The 12,412-nt window shown below is 37.5% G+C and overlaps 1 pseudogene across 1 annotated transcript; it reads left to right on the forward strand.

The window, feature by feature from the left end:
- Positions 1-9,185: 9,185 nt before the first annotated feature.
- LOC147630047 (universal stress protein PHOS32 pseudogene) lies at positions 9,186-10,705 on the forward strand (annotated as a pseudogene). The gene is made up of 2 exons (XR_015267781.1): positions 9,186-9,339; positions 9,867-10,705. The product of XR_015267781.1 is annotated as a universal stress protein PHOS32 pseudogene (transcript).
- The last annotated feature ends 1,707 nt before the right edge of the window (positions 10,706-12,412 follow it).

Here is a 12,412-nt window from a genome sequence, read left to right on the forward strand (position 1 = left end):
ATGATGATGTCTAGTTATGTAAAGGATTATTGGTATCTCTCCTTATTTGAGCCACACCTCAAGGAGAAGGGAAGCATTGATGGGTTTGTACAAAGATGACACTATATTATAAATACTTTTGAAGAATTAATCAAAACTCACAAATACATCAAAGATTTAACCATAGAACTGAACCAAATTAACAAGATTGAACATAAAATAAAATAGAAGCAAGAGATAGAGTAGACAATACATCACCACACAAGGCATAAGTATTGGGTGCAATATCCCCCCCAAGCATGTAGCTCCCACTTCCACAACATGAGTATTTTGAGAATTGTATTCAATAAATAGTTGAAGGAGCTATTTTTAATAGTTGTGCATACAACTTTTTGGACTTGATTTTTCGCTTTTATAAAAATAGCTCAAGCACTAGAGCTTGTTCACACACTACTAAATCTCTTCTAACATACGTGCTAATAATGTAGAAATGCCATACACAAGTGTGCATAAATAATTTGTACAATCTTTTGGCATGTGGCCAACAAAAATAACTCATAAAATAACCTTATGCACACTCGCACATAAAATAACCTTGTGCACATTCACACATTCCTTTTATTAAGCTGGTTTCTGCACATAATTAATCAAGCATATTTTCTACAATTATTGTGCATTATATATAATAAAATATATAACTGTAATAGTCCTTCTGTTTAAAGAAACAACTATCCTCAGTTGTGTAGAAGAAATCGAATAATGCAAAATGTTACACAACAACATCGTGTTTATCACGCTGATGACATCATAACTACAAGGTAAACTCAAATGTCCGAACATGGCTCAAAGGCTGATTAGGCATGGCTAAGAGGTTCTTATGGATATGGAATACCACAAATAGACTCAGAGGTTCAATGACCAAGCATGGCTCAGATGAACAAAGGCATGGCTCATAGGCTCAGGTGAAGATAGACTGTATATCAATAAAACTTATGTGACACCTAAATCAGTGACCCTCACACTCATCATTGAATCACAAATAATAATATGAAATGATATGATATAGACAATATCCTCCATGTGCAACATGTGCACTACTCATCACTTATCTCTCAAACGTAAACACATTAGTTGTTGTAATAATTACCCTTCTCTATACAACTAATCCCAATATGAAACATTAATAGGCACAAACACAACATACACTCCACCACTTATTTCACTATGATGAGAGTATCATTAAACACATCATTTAGCATGGTTTGAGTTACCACTTGTTACACTACAATGAGCATGGCACATCAATTTCATAAACCACGTATTATGCTTTGATCACAATGAGCATGGCATATCAATTGCATAAACCACTTGTTATGCTTTGATCACAATTATCAAGCATGGATCTTAAATAATTTTGAAGAACTTATCAAAACTCACAAATATATCAAAGATTTAACCATATAATTAAACCAAATTAACAAGATTGAACATAAAATAAAATAGACACAAGAGATAGAGTAGATAATACATCACCACATAAGAGACGAGTATTGGGTGCAATATCCTCTCTCAAGTGTGTAGCTCCCACTTCCATGACATGAGTATTTTGAGAATTGTATTCAATAAATAGTCGAAGGAGCTATTAATAGTTGTGCGTACATTTTTTTGGACTTGCTTTTCCACTTTTATAAAAATAGTTCAAGCACTAGAGCTTATTCATACACTAAGTGTAAATAACTAAAGCTCTTCTAACATATGTGCTAATAATGTAGCAACGCCACACACAAGCATGCATAAACAATTTGTACAATCTTTTGGCACGTGGCCAAAAGATTGTTGGCACGTGGCCAACAAAAATAACTCATAAAATAACCTTGTGCACACTCGCACATAAAATAACCTTGTGCATATTTGCACATATAATAACTTTATGCACATTCACACATTCCTTTTATTAAGCTGGTTTCTGCACACAATTAATCAAGCATATTTTTTGTGATTATTGTGCATCAAAAATATATACCTATAACAAAAGATTAGGTAAAGGATTCAAGCAAATGGTTCATTGCATTATGGAGAAGCATAATCTCATTACTCTTGGCAAAATCTTGGTATTGTATGGACTTTTCCACATACACACTTCATCACTTTGTGGGCATCCCATATGTAGTTCACTTTAGTCCATAACTCCTTTGAAACACCGTCATTATTATGGGGAGGTTTCAAAGGAAGATGGTGATACCAATGAGGCATGCAAAGGAGATTTTATGCATGCCATTGTGGCTGAAAATGAGACTATCAACAACCATGACTCTTTAAGTAAAGATGAAGTTGAAGAGGAGCAAGTGGAAGTCTCTCTTGTGGGGGAGTGAGGACATGGACAATGATTCAAGGAATGATGGATCTATTTCTCATCTATTTCCAAAATGAGGTTAAAAATGGCAAATAGAAGCTCTACTCAAGATGTCATGTCCCATGGAAGCTAGGGTTTGCAAAAAAAATGGCCCAAAGTTATGCACAAAAATTATAGTTAATTTTAAACATCAAGAAAATGTCAAAAATAAGCCCAAACTTGTCAAATATGGCCAATTTTGCTCCCAAAATGACCAAGAAAATAAGCAAAGTGTAATTTCTCAAGATTCTTGGCAAGATTTGTGAAAACCAAAAAAAATAATTTTTAGATTTGGGGAAATCAAAAAATAACTAAAATGGAGCAAAGACAAGGGCTTTGATACCACTGAAAGAAAGCTACATCTGGATTAACCTATCTTGGTATGGATTAGCCTACATCTAGATTAACCTATCTTGGTATGGATTAGCCTATATTAAAAAGATTAGTCTTGGTTTAGAGAGAGAAATGGTAATTTTGTATTAATAAAGTGATTATCATGGTTAACAAGAGATTAGGACCCATATTGCCGTATATACTAGGCCACCCTTTCACACTACACTTAAAAGTGTCCATGGGTATGCCCAAAACTAGTCCCAACCCTTGGCCCCTTTCACACTCCCTTGATCCCTTAACCTTGGACCCAAATTGACTTAATCTCCTTTTTAACTTTGTTAAACAGCAAAAGCCCTTTTTTCCTCCTCCCTTGAAGAGAGATCCATCCAATTCTAGTATGCAAAAGTCAAAGAGAAATAGGAGGCAGGATTAAGGCCAAGTATTAAAAGTTTGTGGGCCCAAAGGATAGCCTAATTCCTTCCCTAGAATGCTTTTGATTTATAGTTCCTGCTCAAGAAGGTACGTAAGTGTTTTAGATGCCAACCTACAACATTTGATAAATTTGATCAATGATTTTCCAAATGCACCTTACTATTGTTACCTTTCCACACCAACTCCTTCTGCTCTAAGATCTCATAACCAAAGGCCCGTGGTCTCAATCCAAGGCAATTAGGGACATTCGCCCTCTAAACTAGAGAAATCAAAGGAGGCCATTTCTAGCCCAATCAGTTGCTTCTAATGCCATTGCAATAGCTAAGGAGGAGGAGGAAGAAAGAGGTAGAATTCATGTCATGGTTGAACACCAAGGTCATAAGGAGTAGTTCTTAGTATTCTAGACCCCAACTAATTTCCAAGGTAATGATTTTAAGCTTTTCATTAATTCAAGTAGCACTCATTCTTTCATTTCACCTAGATGCTTGCATAAGCTAGTAATCAAACATAAGCTTTTCATTAATACAAATAGCACTCATTCTTTCATTTCACCTAGATGCTTGCATAAGCTAGTAATCAAAAATCACTAGGGTAAACCAATGCAAGTGGAATTGGCTCATGGAAAAGTTATTTTCATGGGCCATGAGACAGATGTAATTCAATTCTCCTTGGATGGGAATCTGACCAAGTCTATAGTTTCACATGTATGAAAGAAAATATACTTGTAGATTTTCATCAAAGACATGTGGAAGATGTCTAAGTGATGCACAAAAAGAAAATCTTAGATGCCTAGATTAACCTTGAGAGATGCATGGATTTGAATGTGATAAGTGGTAATAAGTTTCCTAGGAAATGCATAGATAACCAATCTAACATGAGAATTTTGACCCATAGATCTAGCTCAGGGATGCATAGATTTTGAATCTTAGGCACATGGATTATGTCTTAAAGAATATGACAGACACATCTATTATTCTTGAGATATGTCTAAGCTTTTCAATAAGACACTCATGACAATGATGCTCTTAGTCATGTAGAGGATGTAAAGTGATGCATAGATCAAAGAGCAAAGGCATGTCTTTGTCATGTCTTAGTCTTCAATTGATAGTATCACTAAACACATGTATGTTTATTAGACATATAGAACATGATAATCTACATGTAGATTAGTATCATAGCCACCTAGAACATGATAATATACATGTAGATTAGTATCATAGCCACCTAGAACATGATAATATACATGTGGATGATAATTTTATAGTATTGTTAAAGGCCAATTGGGTCTATACATGGCTGGTAATTATCTAGGATAGGTATTAGTAGCTTTACCAATTCTACTCCTAGTGGTAAGTATCTAGGACATGTATTAGTAGCTTTACCAATTCTACTCCTAGTGGTAATTAAAGGGTTAAGATTTATGGGCACCACTACCAAGCAATTATCTAGGGTAGGTATTAGTGGCTTTACCAGTTCTACTCCTAGTGGTAATTGAAGGGTTAAGATTTATGGGCACCACTACCAACAAGTAATTACTCCTATTATAAAAAATGGAGGCCAATCACATGGGGTGTTAGCTTATGAGACACATTGAGTAGATCTTTGAGTGTTACAAGTTGTTGTCTATCTAGAGAAGGATACCAATTGAGGTGTCCAAGAAATGATTGTTGTTTGGTTCATAATCAAGGATGCCTCATTGAGCCTATGTGCCACTATAGATAGTTGGCATTATGGGTATTTGTAAACCACCAAGGCATCAACCAAATAGTTAGGTGTGGAGAAATGAAGAGAAAGGAAGAAGTTCAAGGGTCATCAATGCTGTCACACCACCAAGACCTCAACCAAATAGGTAGGTGTAGAGAAGGAATAGAGATATGGAGAGCTCTACTCAACCTTCCTACCACGTTTATCTCTCTATTAAGCAAGAATAGAGAAGAAGGTGAAGAAAATGAGGAGCATGGAAGCAAGAACACTCTCAAGATATAGACTTAATCCCCCTTACATGCACATAGAGAAGAAGAGAACAACATACAAGAACTGCACATAGAGAAGAAGAGGCAAGCATGCAAGTAACAAAGATAACCAAAGCACAAGAAAGCTCAAATTCAATTGTATCAAATGGGATTATTTTGTTTCTCATTACTTCAATACATATTATATACTATCCATTGTATTTACCTTTGTTGGTCACTAAGGGGGCATGGGGTGCCTTCTACAATGGCTTTTCCTCCTAGGTGTATTACAAAGATGATTGGTTAGCTTGTTACATAAGCATCACAAGCTTAACATCCCATTGATTTATATTATCAAAGCACTTAGCATAGCTACAAAAGATGAAAAAAAAAGCACAAACCAAATATTATAAAAAGTAATACTAACCAATGCAGTTAATATCAACCATCCAGACTATCACACCTTGGAGTCTCATATCACTAGAGCCCACTAACTATTTGTCTCGCTACAATTTGTTAATCATGGTTTCATTTGGGTCTTGATCTCATGGGAGTTCTTCAAACTAAAGATGATGGATTATATGAGAAATCCCACACAGCTAATAAAAGCAATCTAAAATCACTTACATTGATCCAAATAATCATAAGCTTAATCAATATCTTAGTTATATCCTTTAGTCACATAACATCCTCACTTCATGAGATCTTCTTGCAATTTCTTCACTTAACAAGCCAAATGTTCTATTTTCTCTTCTCATCATCCTTTATTAAATCCCCCCCAGGATGTTTTTTAAACCCATCCTTAAGGAGATATTTTGCAAATCATCAACACACATGCCTTTAATAAAAATAATTGTGAATTGTATTGCTCCACTTTTTTTAATGCATGCTCAAATGCTAGTTTTAACAAACTCATATATTTACCAATTCATACACATAGATATAGACAAACATGGAAGGTTAAGAACTCTTCAACCTAACCATAGGCTTAAATAAATATTGGGAGAGTTAGAATGTGTGATGTGCTGTGGTTGTGCAACATTGACCACATTGCCCATGCATGTTTATTAGAAGCATCTCACACCACACCTAACATCAACCAACAAGGTGTTCTACAACCCAATATTTGCCTCTAGGATTGGATTATATCCAATCCCACATATTAGTGGATCAACTCTCAATCATGTGCACCCCACTCAAGTACCACTCAAGTATATAGGCCATAGAAGCTATTAAATAACCTTGTTGTTATGGGAGCTATCTGTCCAAATAGCCAGCTATTGATCCATGTTACACTTTGCATTATGAAGTAATAACCATACCCCATAGCTAATTAATATGAAGGGGGTGGGGGAGAGAGAGAGAGAGAGAGAGAGAGAGAGAGAGAGAGAGAGAGAGAGAGAGAGAGAGAGAGAGAGAGAGAGAGAGAGAGAGAGAGAGATTCCATCACACACACACACACATTAATTACAAAAGAATCTTTGGTTAGGGGGTGGCAACAAGGGTGGATTGGAGGAGGGGGGTTGTGTTTTAACCCCTTATCATTGAATTTTGGTATGTAAATTTGGAGCCAGTAAAACCACCCCCTTTTTGAACCAAACTTATATTTCTTTTTTTGTTTTAAAACCCCAATATGTATATAATGCTTTATGCAAATCTCTAACAATCAAAACCCCTTTGATTGAACTCACATGCTCTGTTACACATTTCAAGAAAAATATAAGATGAACTAAGATATTGTGTACACACACACACACACACACATGTTGTGTGTGTGTGTGTGTGTGTGTGTGTGTGTGTGTGAGAGAGAGAGAGAGAGAGAGAGAGAGAGAGAGAGAGAGAGAGAGAGAGAGAGCTTGCATATGCATCATATAAGTATAGAAAAGTAGTGCTTTAAGAAGATAAATATCTCAAAGAATAGAAAAAGGACAATCATTGAGGCTCACTTAATTTCAATATACACAAAAAGGGTAGCCCATGCAAAAAAAATTCGTTCCGTAGAAAGACTAGGTAAGGTATCGTTATTTTACCCATGAGGTTCAATTAAGGAAAGAGCAAGGAAAGTATTGTTCTTTTTCCCATGAAGTTCAAGCAAGGAAAGAGCCCACAAAATGCACATTATGTAATGGTTTTGCACAAAGAGCTTCAAGTCCAAGTAAGCAAGATGGGACACATGGGTTCTAGAAAAGAGCAAGATGGGACACATGGGTTCTAGAAAAGAGCTCCATGTTGAATGCAAACAACGTGTGGGTCTCTTTGTTCAATACATCAACCCACGAAATATTTCAAAAACATCAAGTTGGTGCTTCTTGAGGGAGGGTATATGAGATAGCATGCTTGCATGTGCATCATACAACAATTATACAATAGTGCTCTAAGACGCTAAATATCTCAAAGAATAGAAAAAAGACAATCATTGTGGGCAATGAAATTTCAACATACACAAAAAGGCTAGCTCTTACAACTAGCATGCAAAAAATCTTGTTCCTTAGGAAGACTAAGTAAAGTATTATCCTTTTTCCCACAAAGTTTCAGCAAGGAAAAAGCACATTAAATACACACATATTTTGAACAAAGAGAGTCATTTCTAAGTAAGCAAGATGGAACACATGGGTTCTAGAGAAAAGAGCTTCATGTTGAATGAAAACGTGGGAGTCTTTTTCTTCAAGTTACTATATCTTTCAACATCAAGTAAGGGGTTTAAAGTGGCACATTTTGTTAGTCGTTAGCCTAGCTGGTGCTTCTTACTAGGGTGGGTATCTATAACACATAAGATAACATGCTGACTCATTTTTGAAGTGAGGTGTGATTTTCATTCATACCTAAAGATCTTAATCCTTACACCAAAGATGTATCATTGCATGTGATGTTAAATGTAATTTTAACAAGAGCTTCTGGAGTTAAGAAATTTTCAAGTAATATAAGTGAGCACATTATGGTGGTGTATTGAGACCCAATTTACCATAGTGAGATCTACAAGTGAAGGTAGGTGAGAAATGTCACAATGATCTCAATTTGATGTAGCATAGGATACTTCCAATTATTTGTATATTGAATAACTTTTTAACAACAAGGCTAATCAAAAGACATGGACTTCTATAGCAAATCCTTATGTGATAAGCTTGCCAAGGGTTGCTAATAGTTTAAGTTTTGAGAATAGAGGTGTTGCAATAACATCATGTTTTTACAAGCCTAACTATAAAGTTTCAAAAATATATTAACAAATACCCATACTATACCAAGATGTCACATATAAGTTGATGCAGCCACACTTCTCCAAAGAGGCAATCCAGTTTTGATGAAGCTTTCATATATCAAGTGATGCAACCACACTTCTCCAAAGAGGCAATTCAATTTTGGGTAAGAAAATCAACAATCACCATATTTGTATGTTTCCAGATGAAATGTACAAAGGTTGTAAGTTGGTGGGAGTGTTTCACAACTATATTGATATCATAACACATGTGGGGTTCACTAAGCGAGGTGGTATTGATAGTAGTTACCTCTTGGAGTATATTGGTATGATTTACCCTATTCACCCAAATAAATGTTCTCAGAGGAGAGGAGAGAAAAGGTTACGTATACGTTTGTCTACAAACGAAAGCAAAAAAGAAACAAAGGTTTCTATTTTCTATTAGCCAGTGCGCCACAAGCCAAATTTCCTTTCGAAGGACAAGTTAGGTCCACCCTTCTTGAAGGGAAAGTTAGGTCCACCCTTCTTGAAGTGTAATTTTAAGGCTCTTTTTGAAAGGTGTTTTTTTTTTAAAACGACATAGCCCTTCTTTTAGGAATGTCAAAGTTTAAACCTCCCTTTGAAGGGTTCGCGAGATGAGGCTTGAGCCATTTTTTTTCTAGCAATCTCCTTTACTCCTTCACAGAGCTACATTAGAACTAGTTCGTGACTTGCGCGTTGCCGCTCCCCTCACGAGCGGGGGAGCTCGAGGAGCTGCCACGTGGCTGAGCCCTTGCTCCACCAAGTGGAAGTTCCTATGCATAGAAGTGTGGAATCTGGATGCATGATAGATTAGACAAATTTTCCATGTGGTTTTTTCAATTTAATATAAAAATCTATTTCTTGGTGATGTAAATGTACTTAAAGTATTACACTAGTCATCTTTGACACGCTCTCTCCCTCTCTCTCTCTCTCTCTGACCGTGCACCCGCAGTAGTCCTATAAAATGGCCTGATTGAAAAACACCCTCTCAATGTTCGCCCCATCGCTTCGAGATCCCCCAAATCTTTCCATCTCGGGTAAATTTCTGCTTCGCTTCCCTTGTCTGCGTCAGGATTATCATACCTAATTAATGGATTTCTTTGTCTAATTTATGATTTATCTAGCAATAAGGAACTGGGTCTTCTGGTTTGTGGCATTTCAATTGTTCATATTACATATATTCTAGTTGTGAAAAGAAGCTTCTTATTTTATTTTTCGGGAAAAAAAAAGCATCTATGTTTGTGATTTACGGTTATTTCAAAGCAGAAATTTCAATGGTTTAGAGTTGTGATCCAGGTTTACTGTTTAGATGGGGTTTTAGGGTTTAGTAATAAGCGGTGTTATTGATGTTTTTAGGATTTTGAGGAAAGGGTGATCTTATAATGGTTTGAACTTTCACTTATTTTTAGGGTGGTGAGAAAGAAAAGATTAAGGGTCGGGCTTAGGGTTAAGAATGGCAAATTGTTCCCATGGTCTCTATGAAAGATTAAGGGTCGGGCTTAGGGTGAAGAATGGCAAATTGTTCCCATGGACTCTATGACTTTACCTGCATCATTTATTGCAGATTAGTGCAGGATGCCGCTTCCAAGTGTCCACCTTGAGAATCGCAAGGTCGGGCTCGCCGTGGACCTCAGCAACGAGAGCGCATTCGCCGTGAGATGGGCGGTGTCTAACTATCTCAATTCAGAGGACACTGTGGTTCTCCTTCATGTGCAGCCCACAAATGTGCTCTATGGAGCAGACTGGGGAGACATGGATAAATCCATAGACATGGGTGATGACAGTGATGACTTCATGCAGCAGCAGAGCGTAGAGGAGGGTTTTGACATCCTTACATCAAGCAAGGCGGCTGACCTTGTATGGCCTTTACTCGATGCAGGAATCCCTTACAAGATTCACATCGTCAAAGATCATGACATGAAGGAAAGGATATGTTTGGAAGCTGAGAGACTGAAGGTAAGTGTTTTGATCATGGGTAGTAGGGGCTTCAGTGGGAAGAAGCCCTCAAAAACACGCCTGGGAACTGTTAGTGACTATTGTGTTCATCACTGCAAATGCCCAGTGGTGGTCGTGCGGTATCAGGGTGATGAAAAGGTTGATGAACTCGAGGCTGAAGCTGCAGCAATGTGTATGGAAAGCAAGATGTGAATTAGCCAGTCAAATTGCTTCATGACAAAAGCTAATGTATGCATTTCAGTAAGGCGTTTGCCTTTATTTCCAGATGAGCCCACAAAGCAGTGGTGTCCCTGAAGAGGATTTAGATTTGACAATGACTTTTGGCTAAAACTACAGTATTCATCTGCTTTTCTTGTACAAAGCTACACATTTTGTGCTTCAATATGTTGAATAGCCTTTGCTATGCGTGCCCCATAATTATGCAACAATTACAACTTTTTGGCCATCACACATTGTTGCCTGTTTTTATTTTCTTTGATTTATAATCTGGCGTCCCTGTCATTGTTATGATGTCTTCTTCTATAGATGATTGCATAGTCAAAGCACATGCATGAAGACCATATTGGCACATATGTACTTGTTTGGCCATCTTATGTTATGGCCTCTCTTTCTTTCTCCTTTGCCATGTTCTCTCTTTTTTGTATTCTAATACCAGTTCTGATGTTTTCTTGCATGTAGATCTATTTCTTTGAAGTATTGTTTAGCTTCAGCCTCTTGGACCTTTGAGTCTTTTTCCCAGTTCAATAGTCAGGTCCTTGCCAGTTTGGAAAACAAGATGTTAGATCCTTAACAGCACTCAATTCAATAACATTCGAAGGTGCAGGTGCACAGAGGAACGCTGTACCCACATTTGGAGGGCAGGGAGACTATGTATCATGTCAGGAACGCTGTACCCATGCCACTGCTATGCACATGCGACATGTACATGTATGGCTGCCATCTGTTCACGTAGTTTGGCACCTACAGTTAGCATGCAGATTTTGACATGCTGCGGTATTGTAGCGGTATCACAAAACATTAAAGGTCTTCCATTCAGTGTCTTTACAGCCCATCATACCAAGGGAAATGCCTCAAACAGGTGGGAAAAGTTTTAACCCCAATAAATAATACAGAAAAGGTCACAGAGCCATTACATTCCAAATCCACCAAAGGCTGAACTCTCTCTCTCTCTCTCTCTCTCTCTCTCTTTTTCGTAATAGAAGATATATTACCAAAATTTACTTTACAAATGGCCACATGGCCGCCATGTGAACTCTCTCTCTCTCTCTCTCTCTCTCTCTCTCTCTCTCTTGCGGATTCTTAACAATAATCTTTGCCGCACCTTAAGTTGTCACTCTATTGTAGTTATATTGTCTTGCATAATCAGACTGCTGCTCATCATGAACCGGGTAAAGTTGCACTCAGATTTTGCGCTGTGGTCCAAGATGAATTTAAAAAGAAGACATTAGCGTGTAAAAGTATGTGGTCTTCTGTTCTGCGTGAGAGAGAGAGAGAGGGTGCAGCCAATGAGCTTATAGTGAAGTGCCTTGCTCTGTATTGCCAGCACCCTTGTGTGGGGGTTGTGGATGATAACGTCCCAGGTCACCTTGGCCGAGGTGGTATGGTTGTCACTCCTTGCCGAAAGAGAGAGAAGGAACAAATCGAGGTGATGTACTACATGGTAGCACCCACAACCCGGCCTGACAAGGAGACCTCGCAAGTGCTCGTGTAGGAGCTTCATCAGATGTTAAATGGAAGGGGGGCATACATACATATATATATATATATATATAACTGAAAAGAGATTAAACTTTAGTCATCACAATAAGAGTTTTGAGTGTCAACTTATGTCTCATAAGCATCTGCCCTGTTGATGACAAGCTAACGAAAATATCCACCTATATTGCCTAGCACCTCTGATGAGCGATCAAAACCATTTATATGGCTTCCCAATTGAACTCTGAAGTCTAGTCGAGAGCAAGTTGCTTGTAAAAAAGAGAAGGCTACCCATCTTGATAAAAGGAAGGGGAGCCATATCTGCCTTCCAGGGAGCTCCACCAGCAGGCACTTGTTTGAAGATAACCTGCAATCGCTTAGCTTCAATATTGCAAAACTTAGCACTATGTACAATCACTTAGCTTCCATATTGCAAAACTTTATCTGATGGTTATCTTC

The sequence above is a fragment of the Cibotium barometz genome, chromosome 17, assembly GCF_041138505.1.
Source record: "Cibotium barometz isolate CiBa-2024 chromosome 17, ASM4113850v1, whole genome shotgun sequence".
In the NCBI taxonomy this organism is placed as follows: domain Eukaryota; kingdom Viridiplantae; phylum Streptophyta; class Polypodiopsida; order Cyatheales; family Cibotiaceae; genus Cibotium; species Cibotium barometz.